Source organism: Megalobrama amblycephala, linkage group LG13 (genome assembly GCF_018812025.1).
Source record: "Megalobrama amblycephala isolate DHTTF-2021 linkage group LG13, ASM1881202v1, whole genome shotgun sequence".
In the NCBI taxonomy this organism is placed as follows: domain Eukaryota; kingdom Metazoa; phylum Chordata; class Actinopteri; order Cypriniformes; family Xenocyprididae; genus Megalobrama; species Megalobrama amblycephala.
The window spans coordinates 1,861,388-1,878,332 of NC_063056.1; the positions used below are offsets into that span (position 1 = coordinate 1,861,388).

At 38.7% G+C, this 16,945-nt stretch overlaps 1 protein-coding gene across 2 annotated transcripts in view; it reads right to left on the reverse strand.

Annotated features, from left to right (window-relative positions):
• Positions 1-16,945, reverse strand: part of ascc3 (activating signal cointegrator 1 complex subunit 3) — a 242,887-nt gene that overhangs the window by 159,285 nt on the left and 66,657 nt on the right. The gene's annotated exons all lie outside the window — the stretch shown is intronic.

Consider the following 16,945-nt stretch of genomic DNA (forward strand, 5'->3'; position numbering starts at 1 on the left):
CAGGGGATCAGGATTCATTAACAATGCTATCGGTCTCTCTTTTACCGTTCTGCTCTGGCACGCTTTAAATTAAAAGAAAAATAATTAGGCTGAGAGAGTTATTATAGGGCTCTGATCTGATTTAAAATCGAGACTGAAAAGCCAAACGGAAGGGATTATTAATAGCTGAAAGATGCTTGAAAGCACAGCACTGAAGATGCGACTGCATAAGGATCATTTGATAGGTGGACAGAAAAGCCGTGGAATGTTCTGCAGTGGTGAACTTCATTACAACAGTAAGGAGTTGTCTTGCGGACTCGTGTGCACACATCTATGAGGTCTACAAGAATAAAGGTGTCCTGTATGTCATTTTAAAACTGGCATGAAATGAAAGAGTCACCTATTCTTTTGTAAATGTATTCTAGATCTTATTGTGAATAATTCATCCATTTAATTTTCAACAATTCATCTGGATCCATTATTTTGACCTTGCGATGTTTAATCAAAATGCGATAAAAGGACTTCTTTCTGGTGACTTATGCCACATTTCTTCAATCATTAGCACGCTTAAATCCTGCCACTGCAAGCTCACGTTCATCTACCTCCACTTTAGAGTGCAACTTCCACATCTCACCATCCATTCAACAACAGATGCATAGAAACAAGCCCCCACGCTACATTTTTTTTTTTTTTCATTTTCAATGATCCTTTACACAAGGATGTATTGTATGTCACAATACGGAAGAAAAGATTTGTTGCTATTTCTGTTTCATCTTGACCTTAAGGTTCAAGAGCATCCTCTATGTGACCTAAAATTCACAGCGGTGAAGTACCCATCAGTCTAAAACAAGCAATAAGAATTTTTGTGGTGGAGATGACTAAGAAGATATTCAAGAGTAAGGCCCAATCCCAATTCTCTTTTATACCCCTTCACCCTTCCCTTTATTTGTCATTTTAAAGGTGCTAAAGAGGATGTTTTGTTTTATACATTTTTGCAATATTACTTGAAACTGTCTTTACTAACTGATAAAAGACTATTTATTAGGTGCACTGAAAGGAATAATATTAATATACATCATCTGTGCACGAGGTAGGGCCTTAAAAACATCAGCCAATCGTTAACGCGATCATCGCGTAAACGATTGGCCCTCTGGCTTGTCAATCACTGCCGTGACGTTCCTTGTGAGAGACGTGCGAGGATTGGCCCTCTGGCTTGTCAATCGCTGCCATGACGTTCCTTGTGAGAGACGTGCGCGGATTGGCCCTCTGGCTTGTCAATCGCTGCCATGACGTTCCTTGTGAGAGACGTGTGCGCGGATTGGCCCTCTGGCTTGTCAATCACTGCCATGACGATCCATGTGAGAGACGCGCGGCTGCGCGCTCCAGTAACTTTCCACACTCCACAGGCGCTGCATGCAATGTTTTTGTCAGGAGACAGGAGTAACAACTGCAGATTATGAGTTACCTGCGGTGAGTCCGACATAATGAATCCACGGCTTTAAGTCGCGCACACACTTAACGATTGTAAGGCCGATTATGAATGTAAATTGATACTCATGACTGATCGCGCTCAAACGCATCCAGTCAGAGCCAGTTGCTTTCAGTCTGCGATTACAGTCGGTGTTCAAATTCCATGTGAAAGTATATAAATCTGCTTCAGGAGCAGGAAACAATCGCTGTATGTTGAGCATAGTCAGAATGTTTTAGCTAGTCGTTAAATGTGTACCCGGCTTAATAACACAGCGAATGCCGGTGGTAAACACTCGTGTTCAGATACTCGTGCACGAGTTTTGGGAGGCGTTCCCTCTAAATGAGCTGTGAAGGAGGCTTATTTCAAAAACTCAGTCGACAAAAAGAACCTCTTTAGCACCTTTAACTGTTGGATACGGAGCACAAATGTGATGATTTTTTTTTTCCCTGTTGCGCCCTCTATAGGCCATGATCAGTGACTAGTCAAGGTCAAGCTCTGTGCAAGGGATTCATGAATTGAGAAATCAAATTTTCCTTGAGCTTTTGACATATATCAGGTCATCATACTACAAGAATATACTGGAAGTTTCAGAACTGCAAGCTTCCTTGTTAGTCCAAAAACAGCTTTTATTTAAACAAGCCCAGATTACGACTGGTTTTGGAATGTGCCTATTTATTATGTCATTGATAGGTGAAAGACCGCCTCTGAAGATTATCAATGCCTTCTTCTACATTATTACCACTGTAGCCCAGCCCACTGATTCAGTAGTAGACATGACACTGACACTTGATTGAGCAACTAAGCGATAGACTCGCCTTTAAAGAGTGTAAAATGTTGTGGAAAAACACAGTAGCTGCACTGGATTTTCAGAGAGCCTGAAGTTAGAAAAACGATGCTGTGCCTTTTATATTGGATCCGACAGGAACGGTGCAACACACTTATGTGAGTAAAAAAGTTTTTACTGTGTCACTATTGCTTAGTTACAGATCGTTTGATGTGTACGGATTATGTGTACATGTCTAAACAAAATGTCCAGTGATGTCTGATATGTAATGATTCATGTATATATAGTCAGATGTTATTTGTCTCAAAATCATTTATTGTCAGTAAATCAGTGACAACCAGTGACTACATGGTCAACTTCACATCGTTTCTCTTAGTAGGATGAAAATAATCTTTTATTTAAACTGAGTAAATTATATATAGAAACTGATCAAAGAACGCTCCCTTTACAATCGCTGGAGCTGTCAATCAAACAGAGCAAGGTTATCAGTGACTGAGTTCTCTAAACTCCCGTTGGAATCAACAAATCTCTAATTTACATTATTGTGTTTGCAGTGCTAGTTATGATGAAAGCTCGTTAGTGTGCATAAATCGAGTTACAATGAGATCACTGCATTCATGCGCTCAACAACATGTCTGTGATCAGCTACATGTTCATCACTGCAACCTTTCACCCCACAATCTAAATATAATGCTATATTCAACACTTTTCACGATTAGTAAACCTTGAGAACAGTAGTAGAAAAAAACGTGCTAAAAGTTTTCCAGAGTTCCACGTGTAATGTTATTTTCATATGCAAAGATGTCAGCCAATCACAGCAGTGGGCGTTTACAATTTTTTATGTAAAAATCATACTAACATCATAAGTGCACCCCAGGAAACTAATGCAATTCATGACCCATTTAAAGCGTCATGCAGAGCATTTTAAGCCGACTAGTCTGTGCAACCCCCTAACATAGAATATACAAATCAGCCAATTACAAGGTTCCATTTCAGTTCCTGCCTTGAAAGTAGGCAGTAGACAGGCAAGGAGCTCACACTAGGTTTTAAAACAGAGATCAACTTCATCAGCTTTAATAGCCTAATTGGAGCCAATTACAAAAAAAGCTTCCATAAAGCTGTTAGCGCTTCATTGGAGGTTGGTGTTTCCATATAACTTCACCTTCTGCTCAGTGCCACGTGTTCTCTAAAAAAAAAAAGAACGTGAGGAGAAGGTGCATCCCTCTACGCCTCCCATCAGGATGGCAGCATCAGACTCAGCTGGTCCGACCCATCATATTCCCAGGGTGGGTCTACAGAGGACCAACTTATAAATATTCATAGGTAATTAGGAGCTCTCTTCCTATCCTACTGAACGGTTGTCTCACCACGGTTACCAAACTGCTGCACTTGTTTTAAGAGCCCCCTTCATTTTGATTTATCAGCTTTGTCTGTAAAGGACTGCCAGTGTCCCCGCACACCTTAAACATGCAAATGAATGCAAATGTATGCGTGCCCCAACATTCACCTCAAAGTAATGCATACATGTAGCAAATACGGAGTTGTCATTACTTAATGATCTCAGTAAATGTCTCACATTTGGTTATTTTCCTTTGAAGCGCACTCAGTGTTGTGATGAATGCTCGTCAAACTACATGAAATCATGATGTGGGTCAGGGTGGTCCCCCATGTGCTATTGTACACTCCACACGGTAATGTAGCCCTGAGGTAATCCATCAGCCAACCCATACAGTGTACGACACGTTTTAAAACAAGTCTGGCAAACTCTCAGTCGGCTGTACGTCAAAAGAGGGTTTTTAATCTCTCTTTACTGGCTGCAGAAATAGCGGCAGTAAACTGGACTTTTCATCACAGTGTGTGAGTGGAGTGATTGCCACACTGGCTGCCCATTTCAGCTCGTTCACTTTCAGGCTCGGGGGTAAATCTAACACCATCAGACCAGGCTCCCATTCAGAACTTTAAGTGTCTGAAATCATTTGCACCTGAAAGCACAATCTCGGCTTTACTCCACTCTGTCTAAAACTAGAAAGGCTTTTTTTGTGTGTGTGTTTTTTTTTCATATGGAGCACTGATGAATCATACTCAAAAACACAAGGAAGTTAGAGGGTCAGTTTTGAATTTGTGTTGACTGTAAAGTCAATCCCAAAAAAAGCGAATGGACTTGTGTCCCATTGGTCCAGCACTGGCTTGCTTGCCAAAGGTGTCCATTCAGACAAAGTGCACCATGTTATAGATTATTCTAAATTTAAAACATTACAATTTCAAAACATCTTTTCCAAAACTTGCTTCACAGAGATGACAATCTCAAAGTCCATTGCAAAGAGCTCAGTGAAAACATTATCCCAAGATAGCAGAGTAGAGTGTTGCATATAAAATAATTCCATTTAATAGTTAAAATTAGCAATAAATATAGTGCAACGTAAATAAAATTGACAGTTGTACCCAAATATTTTGGTGTGCTATGTATTTTTCCACTGTGTATCGTGTCCCTTAGGCCCTGATAGGTTGTATCTGGAATTACTATGTTTTCATTGAGCCGATCTTGAATGGATGACTCAAAACATAGGTGTAAATGGTGTCTAAAATATTTTGAGCTTGTCCACTTTTGAAAGTGCATTCAACCTAGATCGCTTTCGTAATGTAGATGCTGATGTTGTCAAATGTGTTTGAAGATCCACACCTGTTCTCCACCTAGAGGTCGACCGATATTGGATTTAACCGATACCGATAATTAAGTTGGGCAGTACATGCCGATACTTCGACAGCATTTATTAATCTTAGTTAATGGCACTGACACCTTGGCCATCTATAAATATCAACAGTCCAGGCCTGGTTCCAGAATCAAATCACTGAGGGTGATTCTAGTAAAGTGCAGTTGTCATGTGTAAACAGTGGTTTAAATTGTAGGCACTTTGCATGGCTGCTCGCTCTAACGTTAACCTAGATCAATGTGCGCTTTTTATAAGCACATATTTAAGTGTTTGTGCAGAGTGAGGATGATAAATTAGTAGTGCGCTTACTGCATGATGCGCCTGCGTGACCACTTGCATATTTTTCCTGTTAACATTGGAAAGAACTTAAAATACTAATTTTTGGCCATACAGATAAGAGTAATGCATAACTCGAAACTGTAATGGGTCTACATTTATTTGTGTACATTTACAATAATAACAAACCATTGTGCTTTTGTAAAATAAAGAAAACAAACAGGATGCGCATCACAAAAACTGAAACGCTCAGTAAATAAAGTGAAACACCATGAGGTGTGATAGTTTTTATTTCTCCTCTAGAGGGCGCTCTTGAAATGTGTAATGACAGTGGAGCCCTTTCAGCCGCTGCCGCAATGGAGGCAACCGGTGTGGATTATTGCCGATAGCCGATAGTTCCAGAAATTGGTTATCGGTGCTGATGAATCGGCAAAACCGACAAATCGGTCGGCCTCTAATAACACAATTGAACGTTGTGTTCAGTCAATGTTATCCAAGCAACGCATTCAGCTCTGCTGTGAAAGTGATGCAGAGTGTGACGACTGAAGATGGGAGTGTCTAAACAGATAAATCTAAACAGAAGTGGTTACAGGAGATGCATTTGAAATGCATTTTAATTTCATGTGGAAACAGCTGATTCCAGATCATGCTGACCACTTGTGATCACATCATTGAAAACAGGTGCCTTAGTAACATGCTAACATGGCAACATGCTAAGCTCAAACTTCACTGAAATCAATTGTGAATTGAGTCTCCCATGCACTTTGTATGAGGCGTGTGATTTTGTGTATGTGTAGCCAATGTAGATATTTCCAAATTAGTCATTCATGAGGTTCGACGTGACCTTTTTCACCTTCTCAGGCTGTTTTACAATCAGTTTTTGGTCCCACTTTATATTAGGTGGCCTTAACTACTATGTACTTGCATCAAAAAATAAGCACAATGTACTTATTGTGTTCATATTGTACTGCAAAACACTTTTGCTGCTATTGAGGTGGATACGGGTAAGGTTAGGGACAGGTTTGGTGGTATGGGTAGGTTTAAGGGTAGGGGTAAGGTGTAAGGGAAGGTCAACAGTGTAATTATAAATGTAATTACAGAAATTAATTACAGATGTAATTACATGCAGGTGTTTTTAAAATAAAAGTACAATGTAAAAACATGGATGTATGCACTAAGTGCATTGTATCAAATTATTAATTTAAATGTAAGTACATAGTAGTTAAGGCCACCTAATATAAAGTGGGACCCAGTTTTTCCTAACAAAGGGATTCTTCAGAAGGAAGGGGCTTACAGCTAGGAACAGGTTTGACAGACTTAACTCTTGTTAGTTGTTCTATCATTTGGGGATAACAGTATCTATTCTACTTCCTCATTACCTGAAAGCCAAATGTCCACACCAAATAGTCAATACAAAATGACATTGTACATGTTGGTGGGTCATTCATCCCTAACTTCCTGACATCAGAAATCCATTTTTGCTTTTGCTCTTCCAATAGTTGAGGAAGTTTTCAGTTCTAAAAGTTATTATATTTGTACATCACGCTTTTTATGACCCCTTTAAAACAAATAATGTTCTGCTTCCAGTATACTTTATTTTTGTACTCTTTCCATCAAAATGTACCAATCGCACATACTGCGGCAATGACATGGTTTCCAGGACAGCGATTCGCTCTACTCCTACACGAACTAGTGCTCAAGATGCTCGCAGTCTGTGCCCAGAGCACCCTTAACACGTTCAGTCTGACGGTTTCGCAGCGTTTCTTCGCACTGCCGGCGAGCGAAACCATTATCAGCGGGGAGCCAGCATTCCCTTGACCATGTTTCCTTCTCTCCAGTGCAGAGAACAAAAGCACATTTCTTTAGGCGCACTAAATATATCTGCAGATATTATGATGATATAATCAAGTGGTTGAAAGTTGTCTTTGCAGGACATATGGCGAGTGCACGATGGTAAGTAACAGCTCTAAAACTGTGGGCAGCCGGAGATCTGACCACCTGTATGCGGGGGGAGGAGGGAGTCCACGGTGAGGCCGATGGATCCTGACAGTCTAATTAACTCTGTGGATGAAGGGCCCTCGGCCATATGTGCTGACTGGGTGAGCTGGGAACACAGCAGAAACTCACCCGTGACTTTAAACACACTAATTGGACCAACATAGCCCCCAGCAATCATTTCACCGCAACATCTAAATACCTGCACCGTCTCGCATGGATTTCTTGACTGTCCTGGTTTTAAAAAGCTATGAGCAAAAAAATGCACATGGCTCTGTACAAAGGCAGCCTGCTCACTTATCCTAAAGTCTGCGTTTATGCGTGCACATTTGTGTCGAAGCTGCTGCAATAATTAAATTCACAGCGCTGGTAATAGAAAGCTAAAAGATATAATTGTCATTTGCACGCTATCCTTTTAATTACTTTTTGGTTCCATTTCATTCCATTTGAACTGACAGCATGATCAAGTTTTAATTGTTAGTTTTAGCAAACAGCTTATCTGCCCGCCTCGAGCCCACACGGCACTAAATTACCCGCTCCAGAGATACAAACACCAACACACACACACTGAACTCCAGCACGTTTCTTCAAAGAACTCGCACACCTACGAGCAAAAGTATCTGATAAATGACAGGTGCAGCACCAACAAACAGGAGGGCCATTTATTTCTCTTGAGCAGAGCTGCTGGAACAGGTAAAGAGAAACAAAGATGGAGGATAAGAAAAAAGGATGAGAAAAAAAGGATGAGTGGTCTATTGTCCAAAAAGTCCACACATGAGCAAATGCAGGAGGTTTGTTCAAATGCTTCAAGCTGAAAGCACTGCCCTTGCATTTATACTTTATTTACACTCCGCTCACGGTCCTGAAGCTCCGCCCGTTAAAAAGTGATCTCTAATGCCAGGAATCATGGGGGATTAATCAGAGATGTTTCTCTGTTTCAGTGTGTACTATGAGCAGACTGCAAACTCCTGAGCAGAGATGTTTACTATTCCACACGGCTAATGAAGAGAACGCTTATAATTTGATTCACGCTAGTAATTGACTCACATCGCTGAAGATATCTGTAATGCATTGCTTCTTCCAAAAATAATTGCAAAACACAATAATCGCAGTCCAAGCAGAAATATCTCATGTAGATGAGTTAGTGATACAATTTCCATATATATATTTTTTTTTTCAAAAAATTGTGCGTTGTTGCTGCAAAGTCAACAAAATTTAAACTCTTCTGATATTGTAAATGATGGTTTGATGAAGATTACAAAAATGCATGCTAGTTCTGAAAGAGACAACTGACTTCAAAAAGTGAGGAAATATTTAACCATTTGCACTGATGCAAAATGACTGGATTTAAAACTTTAGAATTATAGCCTTCATCTGCAGTGAAAATTAACAATTCGCAGTTAAAAGAAAAATGAATAAATTAATAAAAGAAACACATTGTCAGGGGTATCCTGATACACCCAATTTTGTGAGAAGCAGTCAAACAACCAGATTTTAAAAAACTCAAGGTGGTGTAAAACTTTGTTTTCTTGATAAAAGCTTTGAAAGTATATCCATATGTTAGTTCCAAAGCGGAACTCAGTAAGATTTGCGAAGCTCCCCCTACAGGTTCCTTCAGTGAATCACACCGTCGTAAATACCCCAAGCGCAGCTCAACTTGCAAGTGCTGTTTTTTGGTGTAGACGTGCCCGAGGGGGTTAGTGCACGCCTCAAACACACCACTACAAGTCAATTAACCATTGTAAGGACTTAGAAAACTATTTATGAAGGTAAAAAAAGTTACTTAGTTCTGCTTTAAATTTGAGAAATCTAAATTATTTTTGATAACCTTTTGTCATAAGTGTCTAGAGATTAAGTGTGCCAAATTTAGGGCGAATCAGAGCATCATGCTATTGACTATTTTTAAAAAGCTCTTATATGCCCCACCCAAACTTCATGCTTCAATCAGAAAAACCTCAATACATCAAGGAAATCTGCGCTCATCATGCCACTTCACAGGGACTTTAATGCTTGTAAAATCACTACTAATTAATGGGTGTAATGATACATCGTTATTGAGATATTGCGATATGTATTGTTGAGTTAAACGATATGATTCGCAAAATAAAGTATGTTTTCCAAAACTCAGCCTGCTGTATTTTAGGGCTGGGACAATTCGTGGATCGTTTCTGATATTTTCCAAATGTATCGCGAATTGATTCTGAGCTTAATTTTTAACAGCAGATGGCGCTCTAGGCTATTTTTTAACCGCATGCTCAAATGCTCACAAAGAAGAGCGCTCATGCGTTTGGCTGAGTCTGAGAATGTACTTGCACCTCAGAATGCTTTTATGACGCGAGATTAATGTAAAAAGCCCATTGCAAACACCCTTGTAATTCGTTTCAACCTTTTTGAACTTTATGAATGATTATTTTATAGAAGGTTCAAGTGGTGTGTGTAAGGAACTGGAAGGAATCAGAGTACGTCTGTTTCTAAAGCACACAGTGCCATCTGCTGTTAAAAACTAAGCTCAGAATTGATTCGAGAGAGAATCAAGACACATACAGAAAATATTAGAATCGATCCAGAATCATTTCTCGATTCGCGATGCATCTATGTATTGTCCCATCCCTACTGCATTTATAAGGCATAATTCACCCAAAAATGTAAATTCTGTCATCATGTACTCACTCTCATGTTGTTTCAAACCTATAAGATTTTCGTTCAACTTCCAAACACAAATGAAAATATTTTTTTTTTTATGAAACCTGACAGATTTCTGTCCCTCCATTTAAAGTCCATTCCTCTAAAACTTAAAAGATAAAAAAAAGTCATAAAGGCATCATAAAAATAATCAATGGAGTGGTCTAATCCAAATCCAAGTCTTCTGAAGAGACACGATGGCTTTATATGATGAATAGTATTACAACAACGGACATGCACATGCTTGTGTGATGCACGAAAACAACATGAGAGTAAGTAAATGCAGATTTTTTGGATGAACTAACCATTTATAAGTCATTAATAGTCATTTTGACATGCTTTTTTTGCGATTAGAACTGTGATTGATTGCATTAATGATCATCTGAAGCCAAATTTCTCAAAGTGTGAACGCAAACATTTAAATCACCATATCACATTTAATTTTAGTAGTATGATTATTCAAAGCGTTTTAGATGGTTTATTCTTATTAGTGCATTAATAGCGGGAGAGGCGGGACATAGTGAGCATCGCGAGAGTCTGTGCGTGTAAGAGATCCGACAAATGCCTGCAGTGAAAGCGCGAGTACTGCGTGAGGAAAAAATTTACATTTACAGAGTTTACTGATAATAAAATATTAATAATATGAATGAATGAATGAATAAATGAATAAATAAATAATAAATAAATAAATAAAAATAAAAATAATAATAATAATAATAATAATAATAATGTAATAATAACAAAGTAATTATAATAAAAAACATATGTATCTCGGCTTAAAATTGCAATAGTATCATATCCTGAGTTCAGTATCATGATTTGTATCGAATCCTGACATGAGTGTATCGTTACAACCCTACTACTTTTGTTCACAGTAAGGTTATAATATAATATAATATAATATAATATAATATAATATAATATAATATAATATAATATAATATAATATATCTTTGCAAGAAAAGATTAAAATAATATCATAATGTCATAAATGTCTAGTAAAAGACTGGACTATCATCAACACTTACTACACCATCCTAAACTGTCAACTTTTTATTTTTTTCCTTCTTTGCAAACACTGCTGTTTCCTTCAGGAAATGCAAATCTAGTTATTATTTTCTGTTTCAAGCCTTTGACACTGGATATTCATTACAAATGCATAGTTCGTTATTACTCTCATCTGAGAGCAGACGTATGAATATGATGAAGTAAACGACAGCACAGCTGCACAAATTTAAGATGTTTTTTTTTTTTTTCATATTCAAAAAGAGCATCTGTGTTCATTTTGGGTTTTACAGCATTACTGGGAAGAACAAGCTGGAGATAAAACATGCAATTTGCAAGCAATGTCACTCGAAAGTCACCTATCATAAAAAATGTACTGCAGTCAAATGAAAAAGAATAAATCATTACATACTCAAGGTTAGAATCGCAATGCTTTATGAAGCACAAGATATAAGAAGACTTGCAGTATTTGCCATAGTATGATCTACGTTTTGTGAAAATACCACATCTAGTATCCTATGTATCTTATTGAACTGAAAATATATTATATAGAACATATAATACAGAATACATGATATTGCAAAGATAATTTCTAAATATAAATAAAAAAATATATTATGCACACAGTGCAACTTTAAATTATGTTGATTTATTAAGACCATATACATTTGTTGAACAATCTAAAGGTGAAACAAACAGCAAGTGCTTTAAGCCACATCACATGCCCCGATAAACAAACGTTTGTATCGTTTCTACCAATAAAAGCATTACCGTCATCGCTACGAATCAACACTTTGCATGTTCATCACTTGATTTCCACGAGACTGTATTGATGTGCAGAAGTGTGCGTGTTGTTTTGTTTTCAGTCATTGCGGAGGCAGCTCTCTCTCTCGTATATTTCTTCACAGAAATTAGAAAGGCTTTTACCGTGCGAGTACAGCAGCGCTTGAGATTCATTAGTTAAAAGGCTTCCTAATAAATTCCCCACTTTTAATGTTTCACACAGCTATTAAAGGCACGTTGAGCGGCCGTGTCCCTGTTGCCCATTACGGCTTTCAATAAATGACAATCGCACAGCACTTAAAAAAAAAAAGAAAAAGAAAAAGGAAAAAAAACAGACAGGCTTCCAGGCCTGCCGCTCAAAAGACCCTAATAGCACATAAAGATGTATTAGTCGTTTCGCGCCGCCGTTTTATAAAAGGGAAGCACTTTGTTTCTGAGTTGCGGAGGCTTTAGTTAATGAATAGAGGCACTTCTCTTCTCCTACTAATTCACACCGCTTATATCAATCTCTGTCGCTCGCTCCAGACGGGAAGAGTGATCCGTTCGAGCGCCACGAAAACAAACCCGAAAGACCGGGAGATTATGATGAAACTCGTGTGAAACAGTACTTGATGTTTGCTTTACCCGTGATGTATAGTTCTGTAGTCTTTTAAAGGAAAAAAGAAAAAACAAAGAAAGAAAGAAAAGGCAGAAAGAATACTGTCCACAAAGCCAAATTTAGGACGAAAGGTGCATCATTGATTACGCCGTGAAGCTCGGCGCTTTAATTAATGGTTTCCTGAAAGGGAGGAAAACACAAGGCTGGAAATGAGCCCCACGGGGGCAGAAAATAAATCTGTGCTGTCCATTCTTATATTTACCCTCTTACGGAGGAGAGACAGATATTCTGCTGGCTTTACTTTACCAAAAACACACAAACACAATCCCTCTGTGCCGCGGGACGACTCCAGATCACGTCCTCTGCGTTAGCGACACATGAAATGAGCGATGATCTGAGATCTTGCGCCGCGATAACAACGGAAACGGGACATTTCTCCTGCTTTCATTTTTCAACCGCTGCTTGGGTTTCTTCAAGTGGGCGACAGCGGGCAAGTCAAGCGTATTTTTGTCTCCATTAGGGCAGTAGTTTGACCCCTCCTGCTTTCAAACGCTCCCTCAGAGCAGTTATTATGTTTGACACCGGTGGCAGCCACTAAAAGCCGCAGCTTCAAGCGTCTGCTCTTCCACTGGAGTGTGTGTCGTTCAGACACACACACAAGCACACCTGCAGGCCATTTAGTAGACTTGAAAACAAGTAGGAGGACAAATGTTAATGCCTGAATATGGAAAAGATGCATCTGTCTCTGATGATTACAAGCACTTCAGTGGATCCAGCTGATCTACAGTATAATCTATTATATTCCAAACAATGTATTCGGAAGAGGAAAAGTTTTTTGGTTTTTTTTCATTATTATTAATAAATATCTACAAATATTTTTGTCGTTATGATAATGGATGGTTTGGTTGTTTTTCCTAGCATATTTGTGACAAAACAGACAAGGTCACTGTGTCACTCCAGATGAGTCATTCCCCATCGCTCTGTGAAACTGCACCTGCCACAAAAAGCAACATTGTGATTTTGTGCATCGCATTTTTGTTTTGGTGAATTAATTTGAGCCACACTGAAAACTTGGAATTTGTATTATTTTATTTAAACCTACAAATAAATGTGCATCATTTACTGACCCTCGTGTGCCAAACTTACTTTCTGCTAAAACATTTTGAAAAATGCACAAAACGTTAAAAGTTGTGCCACAGAATAAAGAAAGTCTTTCATGTTTGGAACAAGACAGATTCACATGTTTGTGCTCTAAAAATGCTGGGTAACGTTTTCTACCCAAACATGGGGTTGAGCCTATTTGATCATGTTTGGGTTATTTCTCCAGTGTTGGGTAGTTTTGCTGAGTAAGTGGCTGGAAGAGTCTCACTGCACGCCTCCTCTATACTCTGACGTAACAACCTGGGGCAACATTACAGAGCGCAGGCTTTCTGCATCGTCTTCAGGAGAGATCGATTCACAGCATGACAGAATTACAAACAGAAAGAGCGTCACATTGGTCATTTCACGTACTGGAAACACAAGTAAAGGCACTGAATCGAAACACTTTTGATGTTATGAGTCGACATCTTTCAGTATCAGTGGAAACGTGGGATGGCAGTCTGAGTTTCGCCATTCCCCCGCAAAAAAGCAGTGGCACTACAACCAGCAATAATCGGTTGATTACACTTGAATTACTTTTAAAGGGGTCATGAACTGTGTTGTTTTATTGTTTTATAATGTTTCCTGCGGTGCACTTATAATGTTAGTATGCTTTTAACATCAAAATTGTCATAATTTAGAAATAAAAGGCATTTTTTCCTAGCCTGATTTTAGCCTCTGATTTGAACGCTCTGTTTTAAGGGGCGTGTCTGCTGTGAGACCTCAGTGTAAACGCTGACATCTTTGCATATGAAATAGCTCAGTATTACTCTCTCTTTTAGCGCATGTTTTAACTATTACAGCTCTCAAAGTTAACTAATCATGAAAAGTGCTGCATTACATTTAGATCTATGGCATTATATTTAGATCGTGGCATGAAAGGTTGCAGTGATGAACATGTTGCCGATCACAGACATGTTGTTGAGCTCATGAAAGCAGTGATTTCGTCATTGCAACTCAATTTCTGTACACTAACGAATGCTTTTATCGTAAAGGCCTTTGCACACTGAGTCCGAAATTTTCGCATGCATTTGTTCGTATTCGTAATCCTAAAAATTCATCACACACAGAGACCTTGCACACTGAGTCCGATGCATATTAATGAATCTGTTGCGAAAAAAAAAAAAAAAAAAAACAATACAAAATGAAGTCTTCAAGCAGTGAGCACAATTTAGTTGTCCTCTCTCTTCTTAAAAAGAGAAAAAGAAAGGAAATATAGGGTCCATCCAATCCTGAGATTGCATAGAGAGAAAGGAGAGTTCACCTCATCAAGGAGCTGCGGGATTATCCGAGCGTTTCAAAGATTACTTCAGGATGTCAGTGGATCAGTTTGATGCTTTGCTGCTGGCACAATCTGTCTTTATATTCGGTCTCTTTGTATTCTGCACATTGTTTGTCATTCAGTGCTGCTGCTTTGTGCTGTAGACGATGTGGATCAACTTGTCAGATGGCATTCTGGATTTTTGCGTTCGCGTACAGTGGCTCTGAATTGTCAAAATGTCTCTCAAAATGCGTGCTACGGATGCGAAAAAAGCAGAAAATCGAACCTGATCCGAATATTTTTTTGACGGACGAAAGTTTCGGAGGCAGTGTGCAAACGTGATTGACATAACGTGAGGTCGAATTTATTTTTTAACGTGCGAATTTTTTGCATGCGAATTTCGGACTCAGTGTGCAAAGGCCTTAACTAACAGTGCAAATGCGATATAACTAAGAGATTCATTGAATTAAAACAGGAGTTTTGGTGCGAGTCCAGAACTCGGTCACTCATAAACTCACTATGTTTGATTGACAGCTCCAGCGATTGTAAAGGGAGCGTTCTTTGATCGTTTTGTTGTTTTTGTATTTTTGCAAAGCCTGCGCCGAAATGCGACTGATTTACCAAAGAATCCACAGTGAAATGAACCGAATACTAATAAATAAAGCTCAACTGAGACATTCACATTGTTGAAAATAAATAACCATATTCCTGCATTAGGATGCTTTGAAAGGTAATGTTATTTTAGTCCTGTATCGCTCTTCTCTCCTCCTCATCTCACTGACACACCAGTGGGCGGGGCTAATGCTGCAATGATGAAGTAGGCGTTGATTTCTTCTGTGGAGGCGGAGTTTCACCTATAGGCACATTCCAGGATCAGTCGTTCTCTGAGTCTGGTGTCAAAAAAAAGCCTTTATTGGACTAAAATGGAGGCTTTCAGTTCTGAAACTTACAGGATATTCGTATAGTACCATAACCTCTTATATATCAAAAGTTCAAGGAAAAGTCTAAATGTTTCATTTTTACTTCTAAAATGTACTGTATGTTAAGTGAGTTTACATGAATATACTGGCAATATTGTATAAAATGTGCTCTGTATTAAAGCGGAACTCAGTAAGATTTGCGAAGCTCCCCCTACAGGTTCCTTCAGTGAATCACACTGTCGTAAATACTCCAAGCACAGCTCTGGACTACAACGACTACAACGCTCACCAGTGCAGTAGTTTTACAAATACAAGAAATCTCGATGGAGGTGGGTAATTTTCGAAATTGTCTTATAAAGTCATAATATATACATTGTTTTTGAATTACTGTAAAGCATTTTGTCACTCTCGCGTGAACGTGAACATGAGCCGAGATTGTGTCGGGTCGGCGCAGCTCAACTTGCAAGTGCTGTATTCTGGTGTAGACGTGCCAGAGGAGGTTAGTGCACGCCTCAAACACACCACTACAAGTCAATTAACCATCGTAAGGACTTAGAAAACTATTTATGAAGGTAAAAAGAAGTTACTTAGTTCTGCTTTAAGATCTGTATAAAAACATTGGGTTATCTACCCAAATGCAGAGTTGAGCCTGTTGGGTCATTTTCCTGGGTTATCTTTCCAATTTTATTGTTACCCAGCCATGGTCCATGGCTGGTTTAATCTCATTTACAGTTAAAACAAAACAACCCTCGACATAAAAACCCAGCGACGGTGTTACTGCAACCCAGCTGTTGAGTTACACAGAGTGCAGGATTTCTGAATCCTCTTCAGGAGAGAGCACCAAAAAAATGGTGCATTTCTTAAGTGAAATAAAGGTTTGTACACATTTTATTTCATATATCAACCCATTATGCTGAGTTACAGTAAATGAACAACCCAACATGCTAGGTTAGAATAACCCATGGTCGGGTTTGTCCATATTTGACCCAGCAGTCAAGTCACTTTTATTTATATAGTGCGTTTTACAATGCAGAGTGTTTCAAAGCAGCTTTACTGTGATAGAGGGAACATAACTTTGGATGCACAGCAGCTCTAGAAAAAAATGGTGTCTTTGTCCAGCTCAAGTAAGTTCAGCAATGATTCATTTAGGTTGTAAAAATAATATAATAATTCTTGTGGCGTGACCTGTTTGATATATTTATAGACAGAAAACTAATTATTGCTATATAGCTCAACACGTTTAGTCTTATTGTTTAAATCTAATTTTCTTGATTTGTTGCGAGTCTCATGCTTTACCACGCCTCAGAGAAAAACACTATTTTGTGAAGTAGCTAACATAG